Source organism: Cricetulus griseus, chromosome 4 (genome assembly GCF_003668045.3).
Source record: "Cricetulus griseus strain 17A/GY chromosome 4, alternate assembly CriGri-PICRH-1.0, whole genome shotgun sequence".
Taxonomy (NCBI): domain Eukaryota; kingdom Metazoa; phylum Chordata; class Mammalia; order Rodentia; family Cricetidae; genus Cricetulus; species Cricetulus griseus.
In genome coordinates this window covers 165,059,753-165,076,791 of record NC_048597.1, presented here as the reverse complement: position 1 = coordinate 165,076,791, position 17,039 = coordinate 165,059,753, and the positions used below count along the sequence as shown (strand labels likewise).

At 43.7% G+C, this 17,039-nt stretch overlaps 1 protein-coding gene across 2 annotated transcripts in view; it reads right to left on the bottom strand.

The window, feature by feature from the left end:
* Positions 1-16,498, bottom strand: part of Exph5 (exophilin 5) — a 30,699-nt gene extending 14,201 nt beyond the window's left edge. Inside the window, exons 1-2 of one of the 2 annotated variants that reach the window (XM_027415095.2) lie at positions 16,066-16,498; positions 5,071-5,122 (exon numbers count right to left, since the gene is read on the bottom strand). The gene's annotated coding sequence lies outside the window, so the exon portion shown is untranslated. The remainder of the gene's footprint in view (positions 1-5,070; positions 5,123-16,065) is intronic. The other variant, XM_027415096.2, reaches the window with a different exon arrangement.
* Positions 16,499-17,039: the final 541 nt, after the last annotated feature.

The following is a 17,039-nucleotide window of genomic DNA, read 5'->3' as shown; positions in this document are numbered from 1 at the left end:
CAAGTGTCATCTTTGCTCTACAGATCCTTTTTATTTAAGCGATACGTGAGATATTATCTGTAGTGGCTTTCTTACCAGAAGTGAGTGAATGCTGACTATCAAAGCCATTATTTAAGGACTTTGAGTAAGATGCTTTTCAATATTTTAACAGTCCCATGAAGCTGGTACTACTATTGTCTCCACCTTCAGGAAACTGAAGTTTCAAGAGGCCATGTCATTTGCTTGGGTCCCGCTGGAGGTGGGAGGGAGAGGGTTTATTCCCAGGCTGTTGGCTTTTTAGAACTCTACTGAATTTCACTGCTCCTAGTAGAATTTTACAGTTCTTGGTCTATCAGAATGCAATATCCAGGTAATAGGAAATTTCATCAACTACACATGTCCCACAGTACCTTGGGAGCAGTGGCAGTCCCTTGTGACCCAGTTCAGACATTGATCCTCAGTCGGGGATCAGTCTTGCCCTCCTTACTGCAGGGTCAACTTAAAATGGGAAGTTTATTTTCCCTTCTGGGCTAGGAGGATGAAGTGTGAAATCATGTCAAGGGCACTTTCCTGACTTTTTATTTTTTATTTTTTGGTTTTTCGAGACAGGGTTTCTCTGTGTAGCTTTGGAGCCTTTCCTGGCACTCTCTCTGGAAACCAGGCTGGCCTGGAACTCACAGAGATCTGCCTGCCTCTGCCTCCTGAGTGCTGGGATTAAAGGCTTGCACTCACTTTCCTGACTTTTGATGTAAGCCTTTCTTTCCCTCTGTCCAGATTCCCTGTGCTCCAAGCTCTGACACACGCAGTGTCCCAAATGTCACAGACTTCTAGACCTTTGTCCTGTATCCTCAAGTTTTGCTCTTTCTCAACCTTTTCTCTTAGAAATGGCTACTCATCTTCCAAATCACAGGGATTACACTCTCCACAGGAGCCCGTTTTTAACTCTCCCAAGCAGAATTTATTCCCACCACAATTCTTACGCCCTTCTGGTATTTCACATTGTAGCATCATGTTCAAAGCTTGGTTTCTTTTCATTTTCACTGTGGCACTAGCTTTCTTTCCTTCCTCCCTACCAAAAATCTCACTCTCCTAACCAAGGACTCAAAGTCAGATAAGTCGGGTCCTGGAGGTGGCCAACCTCCCAAGGGAGCAATAAAGCAGCCGTATTCTCATCTGTACCATGAACACCAACATAGCACGCAGTTTGCAAGGGATGATTACTGCCAAATTCACGATGGCGCCCGGCCCCGGGAATAGTCTCTCCTTCTGGATTTCTCTAAAACATTTTTAGAAATTTGTGTGTGGAAGTGGAAATGTGGTGTGTACATATATATGTACGTATGTGTGCAGGTGCATGTACCCATGTGTGCACCTGCCAAAGTCAGGAGGCTATCGTGTCTTTCTCTATCACATTCCACATTATTCTCCGGATAGGATCTCTTTGCTGGACCTGAAGCCCACCATTTTGGCTAGACTGTCTGGCTAGTGACCTCCTATAATCCACTTGTTTCCACCTCCGATGCTGGGGTCACAGGCATGTAACCTGGCTCTTATGTGGGAGCTGAGGATTCGAACTCAGGTCCTCAGACTTACACAGCAAGTGTTCTCCACAGAGCCATCTCCCTAGCCCCTCTAATATATCCCTTTTTATCTTCATCTGTTACCAACATTCTTATTTTTTAACACAATTACTCATTCACTAAAAAAAAAAAAATAATTACAGGGGTAGAGAGATGACTCAGTGGTTAAGAGCCCTGGCTATTCTTCCAGAGGACCTGGGTTCAATTCCATATGGTTGCTATTAACTGTCTGGAACTCTGGTTCCCAGGGATCCAATGTTTTCTTCTGACCTCTGTGGGCACTGCATTCATGTGGTGTACAGATACACATGCAGGCAAAACACTCATACATAATGTAAAAATAAATAAAACTTTAAAATCATTTGTTTATTTGAGGGTGTGAGTACCAAGGCATGGTAGTAGAGGTCAGAGGACAACTTGCAGGAATCAGATCTCCCATTCTACCATGGGGGTCCCAGAGATGGAGGTTGTCAGGCTTGGTGGCAAGTGCCTTTCTTTGCCCTCTGAGCCATGTTGCCAGTCCTCAGTTCCTTTTTAATACCATACTTCTCATATCTTTTCTCCTTGGGCCCTTATAACAAACTGCGATCTAGTTAAGGACCATCCCCCCATTTGGGGGATAAAACAACCAAATTTCAGCTAAGTGTCTTACTGACATCACATGAATGGTGTACAGGAGTGGTGGCTGTTCACACTCATCTGACCTGATCCCAAACCCTGATCTGTAGCTTTGCTAATGCTCATATCTACATGACAATCCATCTGAAAGGAGGAACCTGGCCTTAAACACTCCCTGGCCTCCCTCGAGGAGTGACACTTTGCACGTAGTTATGACACGCCAAGACAGAAAACCACAGAAGCTCACAAAAATTACATTAGTGAGCTATTGAAAAAGTTTTCCACTCAGGAGGCAGAGGCAGGCTTGTCTCTGAGTTCGAGGCCAGCTGGTTTACAGAGTGAATTTCAGGACAGCCAGGGCTACCACAGAGAAACTCTGTGTGTGTGGTTCTCTATTAGGACCCAGAAAAGCATGCTGGATGAGGGACTGTCCCTGCCCAGAAATGTCTACATCAGTGGTTCTCAACCTGTGGGTCTCGACCCCTTTGGGTGTCAAATGACCCTTTCACAGAGGGTGCGTATCAGGTATCCTGCATATATTTACATTACAAATTCATAAGTAGCAAAATTACAGTTATGAAGTAGCAATGAAATAATTTTAAGGTTAGGGGTCACCACCACATGAGGAACTATATTAAAGGGTCATAGTATTGGGAAAATTGAGATTCACTGATCTACATGGCTCTAGGCAAATTATTTAACCTTCTTGTGCCTTAGTGACTTTGTTGGTAAAATGAAACTAAAGGCAACAGCAAAGCAATACTCCCTCTGCTAAGATGACGGACTGATTTAACAGCTGGGAGCCACTGAGAATGCAGCCAGGCCTTAGGCGAGTCCTCCACACCTACTGCTACCATTCCTGGGTCATGGAGAATTTTCTGGAAAACTTCTGAGAATGTGTTGAACTCATAAACCAGGCAGGTTCCCTACAGGAAGAGGCTGGCTTTCAGGAAACAGGGAACATAAAAGCCGCTGAGATAAACAAGCCCTTTACACCACTCCAATGCCCTCTGCTGATATGTCTGCAATGTTGACATAACTAAACAAACAAAGCTCCTGTCAGAGCCTAACCTTCAAACATTTGAGAACTTCCTAGGGCGGCCAAACCTGCAGAGCTGCTGTGGGAGCAGGAACCCACGCTGCCTGGTATTATCAAACACCTTGGTAAAGTCAACAAATTAAAATTTCTAGGTGCTCCTGGATTTGTTCTATGCCTGCTTTCCAGCAGAGATCATATTCAGCAACCTGTTCTGGGTTCTGTGGCTTAAAAATCACGTATTCATTTCTGCTTTCAGATCCTGGACACAAATGCTATCCCACATAGGGATACATACAGAGAAGTGAGATGCTGTCTACTTAGTAAATGGTGCCTTGGAGTCCCTTCAAATACAACGCTGGTGGTAGAAAGCTAAGCTAGAATGTGTTCAGAAAAACTAAGAACAATTAGCTGGCCAGGTCACATTTTTCTTTTAAAAAAATATAGCTTGAGCTAGCCTTTAACTTGCTATGTAGCAAAGGCTGCTGTGAACTTCTGACCCTCCTGCCTCCACCTCCCAAGTGTTGGAATTACAGGCATGCATCACCACACAGTAGGTTTGTCTGATGCATGCACATACAAGTGTGCTTGTGTGTGTGTGTGTGTGTGTGTGTGTGTGTGTTTGTGTGTGTGTGTATGTGTGTGTTTTGAGATACAATCTCACATAGCCCAGTCCTAGGCTAGTCTTGAACTCCCTAACAGAGTAGGGAAATCGCCAAGGAAACCTCTCGGAAAGCAAAAAAATAAAAAATAAAAAAATAAAAAAAACCCGGAGATTCACACCTCTGTAAAAACAAATTCCTCTATTGAATGCTGGTATGTTCAAACAGGCTTTATTGCTTAGAGTTTACTGTCATAGTAGAGCTGTAGAATATCCTATCTAAATGTATGGTATAAATATGTAAATATGTTACTTTGATAGCTCTTTGTGTCCTGCAGTTACCTGTCCCACAGTACACTAGACAGTGCCCTCACAGAGCACGGTTCAGCTGAAGATACCCATGGTGATGAGTCTGAGAGGAACATTGGGCTAGGTGATCTCTAGGTTTCCATCTACTGCCAAAAACCCAGTGTTTCTGAAATGCTTTGTTTCCTTTAACAATGTTTAAATAGCGACTGCTGTCTCTTTTGACAGGAAGGTCATGCAATTACATAGTAAACCTCACACAAAACACTAACATGCCCCTGTACCATTCCTGCCAGGCTGCCAATCAAGTGGTGGGAAATTCATCACCTCAGATCTTGGCAAGAATTCCTGTGGCATCAACAGTCAACTTCCAGGATGCTACATACAGTTCTAGCTTCAGGCAGAACTTCCATTCTTTTCCTTTTTGTTGCTGGTGGTAACTTCAATCACTCTCACTCACTCACTGGCAAGTCCCTTACATGCTAAGGGCTCATTGACACAGTTCATTGAAAGTGGCAGCCAGGAGTCTCAAAGGAAAATATCTGCTGATCCTCCAGATTGGAGTTTCAAATCCCAAGAATGCCCCCCTAACTCTGCCACTCCATTTAACACAGGCACCCACATTGCTTTTTTTAAACTCTGCATCTCCTTCAAATCCCTAGACGCAAACATTGGAGAATGCGCAAACATTCCTCCAGGAAAACTGAGAACACAGAAGCATCTAGGACCAATGCCTTGTCTTCTTAGAAATCAGAAGTAGAGGTAAAGTATATGCCACCCCAGTCCACAGACGAGTTAGGATGAAATGTCCGCCTCGGGGAGCAGTTCACTGGCAAAGAGCATGTCAGGGTGGGCCAGCTGCAGGCACAGCGGACTTCCGGCAATGATGGTTCCAACACGGCTTTTCTAATTTGACTCCAGGATTTACCTTTGGTTCCCCGGATACTTACTGCAGTTGTCTCCTTCACAGACACTGGAGGTCCCACGGGGTCATCGCACCTGCTGAAAGAATTTGAAATCATGTCGTTGAAGAGGTTGACTTTCACCAGGAAGAAAACCACCAATAGCACATTTACCACTTCTTGTCAATATCAAGACAGGATAAGATGTATCTCTAGGAAAGGAGGGGAGAGTGGAGGAGGGGAGGGAGGGGAACTGAGATTGGCATGTAAACTAAAAAAAGATTGTTTAAACAAATATAAAATACATTTTTAAAAAATCACTGTAGTAAAATAACTGAGGAAAACAACAAAAAGGTGCGTTTCTAATGTTCTATAGAAGGGCACCTCTTGGTTAGTGTGTCGTTGAGCAAAATTTCAGAAAAGCTCTCCTGCGGTTGCCACCCAAGTAGATTTGCATTTGAGCCCAGCATGAAAACACGTACCAGACCGTCTACATCTGCTAATGTTTATTATGTGTCCGACACCAATTTCACTCAGACACGCCACACCTTCAAGGCAGAGGTTACAGCTGTGTCCGTTTCACTGATGATAAAATAAAGAGCAGGGAAGGTGGGAGACACAGCTCAAGAAGGAGTTAGTGTCCAGGGTGGGAACTGGGTACAGGCTCTCTAAATTTATAGTGTCCTCAGCCAGCAGAGTACACTGACTTTTCTTGCAAACAGAAACATTTCTGTTTCTGGGCATTTATATTTTAAGGAGCAATTATATCAGGGTTGGAGTTAATTCATAACTCCATTTAAAAAACAAACCTTACAAAAATTGCTTCCGGGTGATTTTGTCCATAAGGACGCCCAACTTAACATGACATTATTTTGGAGGTAAGCAAGTATACTTTTACTGCTTCTCTCAATCCAACAATAAAGAGAAATCTTATAATTCCTGAATCCAAAATGGAGGTGTGGGTTGGTAGTGTGGCTGAGCAGGCAAAGGCACTTGCCACCGAACCTGCCTACTAGAGCCAGATCCCCAGAACCCATAGGGTATAAGGAGAACCAGCTCCCACAAATTGTACTCTGACGTCCATACACATGTGGTATGGACACACAAAATCAGTAAATATACAAATGAGAAGAGAGAGACGTTGAGCTCGTCAGTCAGTCTCTAATCCTGTGCCAAGGCGTGTTCTTCCTGATTCAGGCTTAGTAGACTGTCCTGACTCACAGCTCTCTGGGAAAGTAGGCCACCTCCTCCACCAAGGCAGCAGCAAGGGATCAAGAGTTACACAAGTGGGGACTGTGAATCAGAACAGTCAAAAGTGACTGGCACCAGCTGTCCACCATCTACTACCCCCCTTCATGGTTAGTGAAAGTTGACCATCAAAGCCTGGAGACCAACGGTTTTATATTTTAAAGATATCCACATCTGCTTTATAGTTGATCTCAGATTTTGAATAGAAATTGAATTATTGTGGTGGATGTTTTTCATACTATCCTGAAATACTCCGCTGATAATATCTGCATGTTAAAAAACAGGTCAAGATTCCTTACCCAGTGTGCTTGGGACCAGAAATGTTCCCATTTTTCCTTTCCTTCCCGCCTCTGTCTTTCTCTTCCTCCCTTCTTTTCTTTCTTTCTTTCATTATTTTTTAGGAACTGGGATCCACTGTAAGGTCTCACACATGCCAAACAAGTGCTTGACGACAGAGCTCTATCTCCAACTTTGCTTTCTTTCCTCCCTCCCTCCCTCCCTCCCTCCCTCCCTCCTCCCTCCCTCCTCCCTCCTCCCTCCCTCCCTGTCTCTTGTTTTGTTTTTGAAACAACACCTATCACTAAGTTGAGGCTAGTCTTGAACCTGGACTCTACCTGCCTCAGGTTTTAAGTAGCTGGAATTACAGGCCTGTACCACTAAGTCCAGCTCTGTTTACTTTTCAAATTTGACTATTTGTGACTAATTAATGAGATGGATTGGGGTCTGGACCCAAGTATAAACACAAAATTCATTCACATTTCAGAAACATCTCACACACAGTGCCTGAAGATGGCGTAGTCTGACTGCAGCCTATTACATGAGGTCATGAGGTTGGATGTGGAATTTTCTATTTGTAGGATCATCAACAGATTCAAATTTTGGGGGGTGGGCAGTGAGAAGGTTCAACCAGTAAAAGAAGGAACCGTCAAGCCTGGTGGCCTGAGTTTAATCCCCAGAACCCACAGTGGAAGGAGAGAACCGATGAAGGCAAGTTGCCCCTCTGACCATACACACGCTACAGCACACACAGGCCCATATACACACTTACTAAATAACAAATAAATAAATGTAAGTAATATTAAAAATTTCAAATTTGAGGTTTTTGGATTGGGGTGCATGCATTGTTCCTTTATTCACTTGCCTTGTGAGTCAAAGTCTTGCTATGCTTCTCTTGGTGGCCTGATCTCACTGTGTAAATCAGGTAGGCCTTGAACCTGCCACAATCCTGCATCGGCCTCCCGAGATTTCAGGAGAGTGTTGCCTCATCTGCTTTTATTCTTCCCAGGTCCACACCCGTTGAAGCTACATTCCTCCTTAAAGCTGAGCACACAAACCAGTCTTGTTTTGAAATCTTTGAAGGAAACAAATATGGTGGAGACAGGCACTCTGTTTTCAGGATGCTTTTTACCAAGGAAGCATAAAGAGCTGTAATACCATTTTAACCTTGATAAGGAAACTAGAGAGAGGTGAGTGACTGCATGGACACTGTAGAGTGGAAACACACACTTCCAGAGGACACACAGGGGAGGCAGTAGGGAGAAGGTGGCCGAGAACTGCCATGGAGGTCAAAGGGCAGGATGGGCAAAAGCTGGAAGCCTGATGCGGTAGTGCAGGCCTGCACTTCCAGCACCCAGGAGGCAGAGGAGGATCACACATACTCCAGGCCAGCCTGAGCTACTCAGCAAGTTCCAGGATAGCCAGGTACTTGCTCTTCCAGAGGACCCAGGTTTGATTCTCAGCACTGACATGGTGGCTCACAACCATCTGTCAGGAGATCTGATGTTGTCTTCTGGCCTCCATAGGTACCAGACATGCACCTGGTACATAGATATGTATGCAGACAGAACACCCACAGACATAAAATAAATAGAATTTAAAAATAAATAAATAAAATTAAAATAAATAAATAGATAAATACCCCATCTCCCAAACAAAAGGCTTGGAGATAGGAATGTGACCAGTTTGGGTGGGAACTGGCAAGCAATTCAGTTAGCTGCAAGCCAAGAGTACAACCCAGACTGTGCCAGTTCTTTTAATAATCCCAGTGACTGCAGCCCTCATTGCAGCCTCACAGCCAGCCTCTCCCTATCTTGCTAGGTCCCTTATCTGATTTGGAGTCAGTGCAACAGGGGCAGGCTGCTGAGAGCGCCAAATGGACGGGAAATGGGGCTAAAGGGACAGGGAATGTCTGTGTCATAGACAGGACAGAGTGGCATTGGGTGCAGGTGCGCCGGGTGGAAGGCTGTGCGTGCTCCTGAAGTGTGCCTGCTGTGTGCGCTCCCACACACTTTGTAAGAGGGGAACTTCCAGCTGCCCAGGAGGCCCGCATCTCTGCATCTACTGCAGGCCCCCCAGGCCTTCCATAGCATCTCTGGTGTCATGAAAGGCAGTCTGGAAAAAGCCCTCTGGACTTGGTGAAAATAGCTCACCATCTGCATTTACCCCCAAGTCCCTAATGACGTCACATCTCAGAAATCTCTCACAAATGCCCCCGCTCCTTCCATTCCAAAACATGCTGCCTGATATTAACCTTGTTTCTCTTCTGGGATCCCCTCCATCCTTCATGCCAGTAACAGAGAGGGCTTTGTAAAATTCAGACTCCATCTTTTCAATCCCCACTGAAACTCCTGAAGGGAATTGTTCAAAATCTTAACACAACACAAGGCTTTACTTTTAAAAATTGTTCTTGTTCTTATATTTGTTTATTTATTTAGTGTGTCTAAGCACATGTACACAAACTCGTGTAGAGGTCAATTTGCAGGAGTTGGTTCTCTCTTTCCACCCTGTGTGCCCTGGGGATCACACTTGGGTCATCAGGTTTGGTGGCAAGTGTCTTTACCTATTGAAGCATCTCACTAGCCCAGGGCTTTTCTTTTATCTGGTGAACCTCTTAAGCAAGCCCTCACCCACCCAGCCTTATCTCCCAGCTCTCCCTCCTAGACATCTCTGGGCCTGTCAACTTAATTCCACCTCAATTATTCTCTCCTTTCTACACTTTGCAGACGCCATTCAGAAATCCTCACATAACAGGGCAGGGTGGGACTCAGGAATATTTTTTTCTAACACTTTGATCACTTATAGGGTCACAGACAGTTTAGACCCCATGGTTAGACATGGGCTTCCTGTCTTTCCATCCTCATTCCTTCCTATCTGGTTAACAAATCCTACCCACTCAAACTCAGGATCCTCTCTCAAATCCATCCTTGTCTCAGCATCTACCTGCCACTACATGGATGGTTCCAGCATCCATCAGCTCTTGACTTTGGCCCTTCACTGGTCTTGACGTCTCCAAGCTTGTCCCAATCCATTCTCTGTACTTGTGAGTCACAGTGATCAGGACAAATTGAACTGTGCCTCTTCCTGCAAACTTTTATTTGCTCCCCAGTGAAAGGTGAGGTTATTTTCTACATCCATGAAACCCTACTCAACCTAGTCTCTACATGATTCCTAGCCTCCTGTCCCCTATGTCCACTCCCATGTCCCCTCAGTCAGAGGGGGTTTAACAGACACACTGTTCTTTGCTTACACAATTATCTTACACTTGAAGGATGATATAGAATGTCACTCTCTCCAGAAGACTGAACCAGACTTACATTTAAGTCCTGTCCCTCTGATGTGACCCCGCACCATATGTAGCCTTTCTCCTAGACCTCTCATTCTGTCTTGTCCTCACAAGAACACACTCGGTTGAAGGGGAGTACTATCTATGATGGTCCTGTGGAATTTGTGTGCAGTCTGACTGAGTGAACGAATGAATGTGGGCACTCTGCTTCTCCCATTTGCTCTTCCTCTTTCATCCATCACCATCCACCTAGTTCCCCAAGGCTGAATAGAAGGAATTTCACCTCCCCTTCTACTTCTTCCTCATCCACCACATGCAATTACGACAGTGTCCTGACACCACTTGAAATCATGCACAAATCTGTTCATTTTTTTTTTTTTTTACATTTGCTATCCCAGTAATGTAGTGAGTGGTTTCTTATTGTTGTGAGCAATACCCAGCAAGGATGGAAGTAAGGGGCGAAGGGTTTATTAGGCTCGCGATTAGATGCACCCGGGGTATGTCTTGGTGATGACTCTAAACGCAGTCAAGTTGGTAGCTAAGATTAACTATCATAAATCCCCTCCCACCCCCACCCCTGCCCCACCAGCTCTTACTCACACTCTAATTTTAATTTTGTTTTGCTTTTTTGAGACAAGGTCTTATGTAGCCCAGGCTGGCCTCACACTCACTATGTAGCTGAGGCTGGAATGAAGGAGATTACAGCTTTGCTCCATCATGCCAACATTCCTGCTACTCTGACCCTAATTTTCCTCCCTCAAATCTATTCTTTGAGCTGTAAATTGGAGCAAAGATTCTTCCTCCTCAGCACTATTGAAGTTCCTTTTCCTGAGGATGCCTGTCTTGATCACCTCAATGTTCCTCAGCACCCCCCACCTCCACCCTCACTTCAGCTGTGAAAACTGGAAACATCTTACAGCATTGTCGAATGTCCAACAGGGCATATAATGCTGAAGAACCATTGAGCTGAAGTGATCTTTCTAACATAAAAACAGATGATGCTGACTTGAACTGACTGAGTGAGTCTCTGTCACCTAGATGGATTTCTGCTTTCTATGGTTACTACATCTTTGTTTGGTACAACCTCTCATCTCTTAGTCACCTAGCTTGGTCCTCTTACTCCAGGAAGCCTTCTGGATCCTCTAGTATAGTTAAGATATTCCAGCAGGAAGATTGTCAGTCACCAGATCCTCGACTCATAATACTGCTGTCATCAATATATCTGCTGTTGTTACCCAGGTTATAGCTGGGACACATGGGATCCCTGTGTGAATTCCAAAGGACACAACTTCCTCAAGACCCTTGACTTGTCATTTACTGGAATTGCCAAAATAAGAACAGATTTGGTGGTGCCCTCCTTTAATCCCAGCACTCGAGGCAAAGGCAGGTGGATCTTTTGAGTTCAATACCAGCCTGGTCTACAGAGCAAGTTCCAGGACAGTCAGGACTACACAGAGAAACCCTGTTTTGAAAAATAAGCAAACAACAAGCAAACAAAAACAAAAAGAAAGAACAAAACAGAACTGAGGTGACAATCAGGGGTCCTCACTAGATTACAGAGTTCTCTGGGAAGGAACTTGGCTTTGCGTTCACACTTTACCTCCAACTAAATGGGCAGTCTGATCCTGGGTAGGACTTTGCTAAAAGCCTGACACTACAGGAAAATAAAGCTATCACCCTGGCTGTTATCACCTGAGCCAGGAATTGTTACAGCCATTACCTTAGTCTGAATGAGCTATGCTGCAGGGCTCCAGATTACCCTGGAGAAATGAAAATAAAGTTCCCTGTCCCCCCACGTTGTGCCTCCTAAATCAGATTCCAATGCTAGGACCCAGTCATCTCTATGGAAAACTGTATATGTGACTTAGACTTAATAAAGGTAACCAGATCAATAGGAAGGCACTGGCTTCCCAGGATTAAAGAAACCCAGACTATCCTCGTATCTTGCTTCTCCCTGCTGCTCATCGGTCTGCACCACACCAGGGACCACAGAGGGAACACAGCCTGAGAAGGATCTCTCTCACCCTGAGTCCTTTTGCTAAGGGTCTTCGAGGATATTTCAGCTCAGACTTTCCAGCTAGAAACTGGGGAGGGGAAAGAAGAAAGGGGGAGTGGGAGGCAAAGAGAGAATATAAATTTAGGGAAAATGTGATGTGCCTTTAAACCTTCCAAAATAGTATATGACCTTTCTGCTTACGTAAGGGAGTTTGCAGCCGAAAGGCCCAAGCTGTGTACGCCCTATGGATCAGGCAAATTTGGGCATGTCTGAGAAGTGGCTAGGCGGATCCACCAAGGCTCCTTGCATCTGAAGGGAATAAAAGCATCCCTAAGGAATAGGAGAGTGGGCATGCATTCTCACCCCAAAGTCACAGTTATCAGTCCATTTGTAACCATCTTGGGTATAGTCACCGGGTGTATCGTGCGCTATGATAATCCTCAAGGGAAATGAGGCTTTAATGTATACATTATTCATGGTCTTTGCAAACTAGTTCCTTTGTGTTTTTATTTTGGGACTACCACAAGGGAAAGAGCAATGGAAAAAAAATCATCTATATTCCTAAAATTGCCATAACCAAGAAGAACATATGGCTGTGGCTTTCAGATGGTGGGTGGACGGAGGTTTGGTGGCTCCCTGGGGGAGTGACTTCCTGGTGGAGCATGCTGGAACACATTGCCTCATCATGGCAAGAAGGGAGTCATTTCTGTAACTGGGAATCTGGATCAAGAAAGGAATAGATGAGGATGCTACTCTGAAGGCTGGACTGCCCAGGCTGTACACCACAGACACTTACTAAAACTCTATGGAGGGAACCTGTGGGACAACAGAGAGCACCACAGGTCATGTACACCAACTACCTCATCACATCACCCAAGAAACACCCTATGGGAAGACATTGGGAGAGCAGCATGTACTACATTAGACTGTCTTGAATATACTGGATAGCATAAATAAAAGATAAACACAATTTTTTTTTTTTTTTGCTTCCTGGGGTTTGGGGCAGTTCAATAATTTGCAAGTAGCATTTAAGTCATAATGGAAGCTGGGCAGTATGAGTTTTGGAAGGAGAGGATATGTCTGAAGCAGAAATCACTTTGGCTTTTTATAATTTATGGAATCATTGTGTTCCCATTTTTTTCTTTCTCTCTCTCTCTTTTTTTATTTTTTATTTTATTTTTTTGTCCATTGAAAGTAATAAACCAAAATTTCAAGATTCCACATACTGCAAGACCTGGTTGCTCCTGTCTGGAATTTCAACATTCAGGAGGCTCAGGTAGAAAGATCACCATGGATTCCAGGTCAGGCTGGCCCACACAGAGTTCAAGGCCAGCCTGGACTACCTTGTGCAGCTCTGTCTCAACAAAGCAAAACAAGGAAAGACAACACACACATATACACCACCACAACCACTCACAAATCCCCTCATACTGTCGTTTCTCTTATCCTGTGTAAGAGATATATTCTATTAGAAACCACAGATAGTACAAAGTCCTTTACTGACCTTGTTTTTCTTGTATGTAAATACCTATGTTAAAGCTTAGTTCAATGAGATCATACTTTGTAATCAATCACTTTGTGCCCCTTGCCTGTATGCTGATCTGCATTTTTTTTCCTATATAAGGAGCTTGTACCCCATGGTGGGGTGTGCAGCTTTCCCGATATTGCTGGCACCCAAATGCACATTCGTTCAATAAACCCTCTTGCTTTTGCAAAAAAAAAAAAAAAAAAAAAAAAAAAAAAGCTTAGTTCATGTTCATGTGCTAGGCACAGGAGGAGCTAGATGTCACCAATGAATAACAAACTGGGACAACTAAAATATGCTATAATAAAAGTTACATGAATCTAGATTTTCTCTCTCAAGGCTTCTCATCATATTGTTTTGGATCAGAGTTGAGAATTAACTGGCTAGGGAGGGGGAACTACCCTGCTTTTATTGGTTGAGCCTTAAAGTGTACAAGGACACCTTCATGAATTGTGAAGCCCCCTTCCCATTTTTTTTGTGAGAAAGGTTGTCTACTTTGCAGGGTCATTTCTCAATGGACACCAAAGCATTGAGCTGAGCATGGAGGCACACGTTTATAACTGTAGAATCCAGGAGGCTGATACTGAAGGGTTGTGAGTTCAAGGCCAGCTTTGGCTACATTGTAAATTTGAGACTAGCCGAGCTCCACAACAAACTTTGACTCAGAAACAGAACAAAACAAAACAAATAGCCAAAGGTTAAAAGAAGAAAATAATCCTTGTGTGGTGGTGCATTGTCTTTAATCTCAGTACTTGAGAGGCAGGTGGATGTCTGTGTGTTTGAGGCCAGTCTGGTTTACACAATGATTTCCTGGACTATAGAGAGAAATCATGTTTCAAAAAACAAATGTAGAAGATGAGGAGGAGGAGGAGGAAGAAAAGGAAGAGGAAGAAGAGGAAAAAAAGGAGGAGGAATTATTCATCTGATTATCAAGAGTTTTATATAAAGTTTGGTGTTTTGCTTTTTTTTTTTTTTCTTGGTTACTTTCCCTCTGAACACCACTCTGGAAAGTCAAACCAAGGTCCTCTAACTCTGGATTATCTGCCAGAGATGAAAATGCCTCTACATCATTCATTCAAAAAATGCCTCTGCATCATTCATTCATATCTTATAGCTATATTAATAACTTTGACATTGGCTCTTGTACCTGACATTCAATTGTACCTGACAATCATATTCAAATAAATATGATTTGATAAAAGAAAAAGACAAAAATAAACTGAAAAGTAAGTATAAATTATACACCTTAAAAGGAACTGAAATAATTTATTAATGTGAAAAATATCCTCTAAATAGTTTTACTGACTTGCTCTCCAGGGCATCAAGCAGTCAAGCCCTTGATGGCTTCAGAAATTAGAAGTGTGAAGGTCCTGGGTAAGTGGGCTTCCCAGATCCCACCAGCCCCTCCCCAGAGCTCAGGCAAGAAACAGCTCCTGGGTCAAAAAGTATTTTGAAGGTTGTTTCTGTTAAAGTTAAATGCTCCCTGGCATTACAGAAACCATGAATTTATATTAGCTGCCTCATGGTACTCCCCCACTCCCACCATAAAGACATTTGTTCCCTCGAGTTTAGGATTTCTATCCAAACACTGAAGTCAAGTTCAAATTTTAAAATAAAAAGAGTGTATCTTCTGCACGATCCTGTGAGACCTTGTAGAAATAAATACTAGTGGTTATCCTTCATTGTATTCTATCCTGGCAGAATAAATATCAGTCAAGGTAGAGACAGGAATAACAGTGTGAGCTTGAGGCTAGCCTGGGCTATGTGAGTTCCAGGACAGCCTAGGCTACAATATATATCCTTATCTCAAAAGAAAGAAAAAGCAACAAATAAATAAAAGACATATCACTATTAATGATATAATGTTAAGATAAGCATTGAATATTCCATCATTAAAGTTGGTGAGATGTCTTGATGGGTAAAGGTGCTTGCTACCAAGGCTGATTTCAGAGGTTGATCCCCAACCCACACAGTAGGACAGAACCAACTCCAGAAGTTGTCCGCTGACCTCTCCCACATGCATGCTATAGTACATACATACCTCCTCTCTGTCCTTCTCTCTTTCTCATACACACATTAATAATGAAAAATGAATTTTTATTAAAGGAAGAAAGATGTATTTACAGATGACATGTCTGAGAAGCACTGAAGTAATGACATTTGTTGCCTGTCTCCAGGCTGCATTTGCAGTCCCAGGCAGCCTGGCTAGGAGTCATTTTGGTATCTGACAAGGACATCTGCTGAACAGAGCCTACAAGTTTTCTCTTTTCTCTTTGCCCTCTGGCCAAAACACATACCAAGAATGAAGGTCCTAGATCTTTAGATCTTTTATCTCCCTTGATCCACTTTTGCTGCAATCTGTAACATGAGCTTGAAAAAAAAACAAAAAAACAAAACCCAAAACCTAAACCAACAAACCTGCCCATAGAGTACACGCATTTCCTCCACTTTCTCTGGTTTCCTAAGCCATGCCGTTCGGCTTTATAAAACTCTCCCTTAAAAAATCCAGTTGACTAAGATACAAATCACAGTTAAAACCTCGAAAACCTCGGACCCCCCCCCCACACCCTCCACATGCTGGCAATCAACTTTTTTCTCCTTGAAGGAAATGGTTTCAACAAGCCACGCAATATTTTTCAGTTTTAAATCTCACCAACAACAGTTGTCTCCAGTTTTTTTTTTTTTTTTTTTTTTTTCTTTTAAGCAACTCACCGATGAAGAGTATTCTTGGCATGTGTCTCAGGTAGGTTCAGTCCCACAGATCTACATTTTTCTCAGCTCTTCATTATTTTATCAGGGAAAAGCCGAAAGTAAAAAATCCCGGTGCTCCGCGAGGTCCCAGAGCTTCCCCACACGCCCCAGCAGCTGCCTGCTGCGGCTTGTTCTTCAGGGACAGTGACCTCCAACACCTTTGATTTAGCGCTGCAACTCAATCTTAATGGTTCGCCAGCGCAGGGAACACATCACGTGCCAAGCCAACACCTTAAGAGGGTGGGAAGCATTGCAACCAGGAAGACGTGCGGAAAATACTCTGCAGTCAGCTCAGCTACGCAGCAGAGCCCTTCTTGTTTGTCATGAAACAACATGAAGACTGACACTCGAGTGGAGGGGGACTGATTTATGCAGCGTCCAACCGGGAACTGTCTGCGCTCCTGCCTGCACAGCTCCAAAAGTGGCCCCTCCCTCCCTCGCTTTAGACTGAAATTCCGGCCACTGTTCCACACAAGAACAGTGACATCAGCATTTCTGGAAGCGAAATTAATTGTCCTTTCTGTTTCCGAGTTGATTTTTCTCTACGTTTTTTTTTTTTTTTACCCCCCACCTGATACTTATTTTCTTTGGGTCTTTACCTGTCAGCTCTACTTCCGGACAGAAACACCTGGTCACCGAAAAGCAGTGATTTAAACTGATCTTTCCAGCCAAGGCACAGAACCTGTTCTAGGCTCAGCAGATTAATAACTCTTTCCCAGCATTTAACCCATGCTTCCCCAGCTTCACCACCAGGATGTCAGCAGTTGCTTAAAAAGTAGCTTTCAGATGAGTATCACTGTCCCGTACAAGTATGCTAATGTGAGCTAGACACTGTTTACTCCTTCGTTACTACCCGGACTTTAGCTCTAAGAACAGACGTTCAACACTCTGGCCACCAAACAGGCTATGGGCCTCAATACCAGCTAACCAAGAAA